Below are 5,813 nucleotides of genomic sequence, written 5' to 3'. Positions count from 1 at the left end.
GACTGATTATAAATGGGGGAAAAGAGGATACTCATACATCTCAAGGCCCAGCAGATACAGACACTCTGTCGACACTGAGATCAAGAGAATCAAATCTTTGTTATGTTTCTCTGTAGAGAAAGGGCATCCAAGCGCCACAGAATAAATAGAGCCTTGGCCAAAGTTTTCCTTTCAATGACAGGTATGCAAAATCAACTTGTACAATCAGAATGTGGGGAAAAGATCACCAGATAATTCTGGAAAGCCAGGTACTTCCAGTCCTAACCAGCAGACAGAGTGGGGCCACAAAAGGAAGACCGAACAAAAGTCTAAAGAACCTATCACTTCTTTTTTTTTTTTTTTAAGGTGAATATACAATTTATTGTAACATTCAAACTTCATTAAGACATGTGCAGGGAAGCGGACTTGGCCCAATGGATAGGGCATCCGCCTACCACATGGGAGGTCTATGGTTCAAACCCCGGGCCTCTTTGATCCATGTGGAGCTGGCCCATGCGCAGTGCTGATGCGTGCAAGGAGTTCCCTGCCACAGGGGTATCCCCTGCGTAGGGGAGCCCCACACTCAAGGAGTGTGCCCTGTAGGGAGAAAGTGCAGCCTGCCTAAGAATGGCGCTGCACACACAGAGAGCTGACACAGCAAGATGACACAACCAAAAGAAAACACAGATTCCTGGTGCTGCTGATAAGGACAGAAGCAGTCACAGAAGAACACATAGCGAATGGACACAGAGAGCAGACAACTGGGGGTGGGGGAAAAGGGAGATAAATAAATAAATCTTTAAAAAAAGAAGACATGTACAATATGGCAATTTTACTGGGTTTAACCCTACCTAGGATATGAGCGCTTCCTGGGACTTAGCAACAGGGTCCAGTTCACACTTAAATACTTTATTGAATACATGCAATACCAAACAAAATGCATTCAAATGCTTTCTAAAAAAATATTTAAGGTCTGTCTAAATTCAGGCTAATGACCAACACAATAAAGGCAAATATGCTAGTTTAACATAATTGGCTGATTTTATACAGCATTTATATCTTTTAGTCCACAAGTATATTATTAAATGATAGAAAACATCTAATACAACCATTTCTACAGAACTAGGAAATAAATTTCTAATAAAGAAAGATTTTACAGACCACATCTTTTATGCCCAACCCCAACAGTCTAACTCTAAAGAGGATAAAGTCAAAGACTTTCCTCACAAGAGCTCAATACTAAAGTTGCTTTGCTATCCAAATCTGTATTTCTGATCTGTAGTGAGCATTGAGACAAGATTCAAATATTCCCAAAGAAAGAGGCACAATGCACATTGTGATCACCTATTCAGCAACAGCGAGTGCTGCATTCAAAACTATCTGCATCCCAGGAATTAAATAAGTCAACCACGTTCATTGACATTTCCTCCACTGTAGTATTACAGAAAGTCTTAATATTCCAGAGTATCCTCTTGTCTTCTTCAGTAACAAAGTTAATAGCCACACCTTTCCTTCCCTCTCTGCCAATTCAACTCATTCTTTATTCAAACAATGTGCTGTTTCATTTATGACTCCAGGTACTAAATTAGGTCAATGCCATTTCCGAACGCCATTCATTATCAATTGCACCCATCAACTTCTGTGAATATAATTTTCGTCATTGGTAGATAGGTCATAGTTTATAATGAAAGATACTTGTTGCACATCAATACTATGAGCCAACAAGTCAGTAGTGATCAAAATACAGCTTGACCCTGATTGGAATTCCCTCATGAAAATTTCTCTTTCCTCCTGGTCCATATCACCATGCAGTGCATGAACTGCGAAATCCCTAGCATGCATTTTCTCAGTAAGCCAGTCTACCTTGTGCCTCTTTTTCAACATTAATATAAAACTGTTTGAATCCTTCAAGCCTCAATTCTTGCTTTTCACCAGAATTTAAATTGGATCTCTCATGAATTTTTTGGTCACTTCCAATACTTCTGTTGGCATTGTGGCAGAGAGCAACACAACCTGAATACTTGTATTTAATTTTTGGAAAACCTCATAGATTTGATCCTTAAACCCTCAGCTCAACATTTCATCTGCTTCAAATAAAACAAACATTTTGACCCATTTTGGAGAAAGATACCTTCTGTTTAACATATCACACACTCTCTCTGGAGTATCAACAACAATATGTGGTGCTTCTGCCTGCAGTTTCTGCATTTCATTTTGAACATTGGTTCCACCAATGTAGGCGTGACAAGTTGCTCCTATATAGTCTCCAAGACTCAAAATTACCTTTTGTGTCTATTGAGCCACTTCTCTGAGGGGGCAATACTTGTACTGGGGTCTCCTTGAACTCAATCTCCAACTGTTGCAGGATAGAAATAGCACATGTGGCTATCTTGCCAGTACCTGACTGAGCTTGAGCAATCACATCATACCCTTTGATACAGGGCGTAATAGCTCTCTGCTGATAGCTGAAGGCTTCTCAAAACCATAAGCATAGATGCCCCAGAGAAGAGATTCTTTTAAATTCAAATCATAAAAGTTATCAACAATCTCATTCCAATTTCTCCCGATGACACCATCGGGGTCCATTCCCTCTGGACTGACATGTTCTCTGTTGTAATCTGCAGAGCCACCCAGCATGATCCAAAAAATCACTCAGCGTCTGACTGAAACCTGTCTCTTCTTCATAGACAGGACTTCTGTAGGTCTACAACCAAACATTTGGTGATTGTCATGGGGCACTATTGGTCGGAAAGTCCAGTAGTTGAGATTAAGATCTGGTTGACAGTGAGGACAAGCTGCCACCTGGTGAACCCCATCTATTGGTCATCATCGATAACCATGACAACCTCCAAAGAATAATAGCTGATGCCTCACTTCTGCCTTCAAAGTATTCCATAATATTCCTCTTTGGCCATTGAGACCTCGAAAGGATATCCTGGGTAACAAATTTCCCCTTTAATCAGGTTAACACAAACTAAAAGGACACAAAGTAATTTTTTTCTACAGTGTGAAGCCTTCCTAGCCAATCTGGCCTGGGAACTTTGGGACAATTTTCTGGAATTTCTTCACTCAGTAAAGGGACTCCTGGCCACACCATCAGACTTTTGCTTCCCTCTAGCTCAAGGGTGTGAAGTTCTGGACACTCTGGCTGAAGGACATTCGGGCCTCTGAGCTCCAGAGTGAGATTTCGAGAGTATAAGCCCAGGAACACAATGGAAGGTGCAGCCTTCTGAGCAGAAGCACAAGGAAACTCAGGGAAAAGCAGCACCTAGATGTCGCAAGAATAAAGGATGCAGGCTTCAGAGAGTGCAGGTTGACACCATGCTGTTCCCAGTGATTGGGTCTGGGGCAAGAGACTTGGGCTGAGATAGTCTCTCTGGATATTTCCATAGGTTCTGGCTGAGAGTCCTTTTCCTGAAACTTCATAACATCCTGACCTTCAGCCAAAAGGGTTCCAAAATGTGCAGACAAGCTTCCAGTTCACTTAAAAGGTCATCTCCAGGGACGCAAAGCTAACCCCAGGAGCACTAAGTTCCATGTTTTCTACCTAAAGGACCAGCATTGTTCTTCTCCCTTCTCCCTTGTAGAACAGCTCCTTCTGGGATAGTTCAGCTTTGTTACTGGCGTGTGTTTGTTTGTTTTAATGACACACATTAATTTAACAAAATATTTTAGCAAAAAAAATTTTTTAGCAAAACATATCTCTTTAGGATAACCCCAGTGACCTGACCTTAGCTTACTCTTCCAAGCGAGGCAGCCTTTATTTTGATCAAGATGATTGTCAATCCTTTCCTATCTGATGATGTTTCTTTTCTTAAGGAGAAGTATCACAGATGCCAATACAACCTCTGGCACCAGTCAAGATAGGGTCTGTTTTGTTCTTGAGAAAGGAGACAAGTTCATCTGCTGAGTGTGAAAAAGAAGATATTGAGGCAGAAGCAGACGTGTAGCATTACTAAAATAGCTGGTTCATGTGCCCATATCAAGCGTGGGGGGGGGGGGGCAGTGCATGATATTGCAATGACCGGGGACACACAATGGAAGAACAATGGGGCAAAGACTGAGGACATTGGTAAAACAATGACAGAAACAACGGACTATAGAGTCCAAAACTAGTAGGCACAGAGCCTATTCAGAACCATTCTGTAATCTGTGCCCTTGATCTGATTTGATCTTCAGGATCAGGATCTTATTTGAAGACGCCATTTGAACCTGTTATAGATCAAGTCCTACAATTTGTTTGTAAGGAAATTTTATTGGTTAAGGTAACACTTTCTGCTTAAATAAATCTGCCTGGAAATACACAAGTCTCAAAAAAAAAAAAAAAAAACCCAAAATTTATTTATTGCTTACTTAACAATTTTAAATGTTCCAAACTCTGTTTCATGAACAGGAAACCCAGATAAAGATCATTCACCAAAATCACTAGGATGTTTAAACTAGGCAGTTAGAGACAATGAAGGTCCAGTTCCTAACCAGCAGGTTAAAAAAAAAAAAGGAGTATAGATATAGAGTCTGGAGCAGTAGAATAAAGTGTTATTGGAAAACAGTCATGCCCATTCATTTCCTTATTGTCTGTGGTTGCTTTAATGGTACAATGGCAAAGTCGAGTATTTGTGACAGAGACCTATAAATCATAAAATATTTCCAGTCTGGCCCTTTAAAGAAACTTTTTGCAAATCTCTTGTCTGGAGGAGTAGATAGATGCCTGATGATGACTTTGTGTTTTAGTGTTTAAACATGTCTGGGCTCTGAAATTTCAGGTACTAAATGGTGAGGGTTACACAGAGCATGGACCATTACAGGTTGCTCGAAGGAATTAACAGTTAATGAAGAACTAGACTGGAAAAAATAAAAGGGACTACATGAAGCAAGATAGAACCATTTTAATAGGAACTTGGAGAGAAAAGAGAAGAGCTCTACTTTCTTCCTGCTTAGGACTGGTGATTTAAATGAGAATTACACAGTAGCCATGCCTATATAAAATTTGAAGTTCAGTGTAAGTTTTTATTTATATATAGGAAATTTATAGTGTAGTTCATGTTATTTGAAAATTGTTAACATGTATTTATGAAATATTCCATAAACCATTTAAAACTCACTCCATGTATAATTTCATTTATGCTCTGTTAATTATTTTGTTGCCTTTTAAAAAGTCCTGAACAAATAATTCATTAATAATTTTTAAGACACACTTGAAAGCCTTTGATCTTTACAATCAAGATTCTTCTGAACAAAGTCAATAGATAAGTTAAGCAGAACTCTGTATAGCATGGTAGATAAACAAGGCCAATTATTTTAATAGACCACTCATTAAAACAAATACTGAAGAGCAAGAAGTATGCAGTTCAGTTTTAATCTGAGAAGTGATTAAGACTACACTTTATGGTGATGGTAGGCAACTTAAAATTTTAGACTCTTGAGGGTAGTAGCTGACATTCTATTTGCCTATCTGCAGTATTAGTTTTCCTAAGCTATAATCCTCTGGGATTTCATGAGAATGGATGAAGAACTGATGAGTGGATTTTGTTTTATTTTGTGTTAGTTTTGTGTTGTGTGTATGTATGTATGTTGTGTGTATGTATGTATGTGTGTATATATGTATGTGTGCTTTTGTTTTGCTTGTTTTTTAGCTGAACCCCCTGTACCAGCTATCTACTGCTGGTTAACAAATCCTCCCAAATCTTAGTGGCTTAGTATAACAACCATGTTACTTTATCTTATCAAGCAAAGTTCAGCAGGGCAATTCTTATGCTCCACGTGTGCTCAGTCATAGCCATTTGTTGATCTGCCATTGGTCGACGCCCTGTTCTGAAAGGTTATAAGATTACTTT

The 5,813-nt window shown here is 39.3% G+C and overlaps 1 pseudogene; it reads right to left on the bottom strand.

The window, feature by feature from the left end:
* Positions 1-1,327: 1,327 nt before the first annotated feature.
* On the bottom strand, positions 1,328-2,616 carry LOC101434353 (eukaryotic initiation factor 4A-II-like; annotated as a pseudogene).
* Between the last annotated feature and the right edge of the window lie 3,197 nt (positions 2,617-5,813).

This window comes from Dasypus novemcinctus, chromosome 28 (assembly GCF_030445035.2).
Source record: "Dasypus novemcinctus isolate mDasNov1 chromosome 28, mDasNov1.1.hap2, whole genome shotgun sequence".
Classification (NCBI taxonomy): Eukaryota; Metazoa; Chordata; class Mammalia; order Cingulata; family Dasypodidae; genus Dasypus; species Dasypus novemcinctus.
The sequence above is the reverse complement of the archived record's forward strand: the minus strand, read 5'-3'. Positions and strand labels throughout refer to the sequence as shown.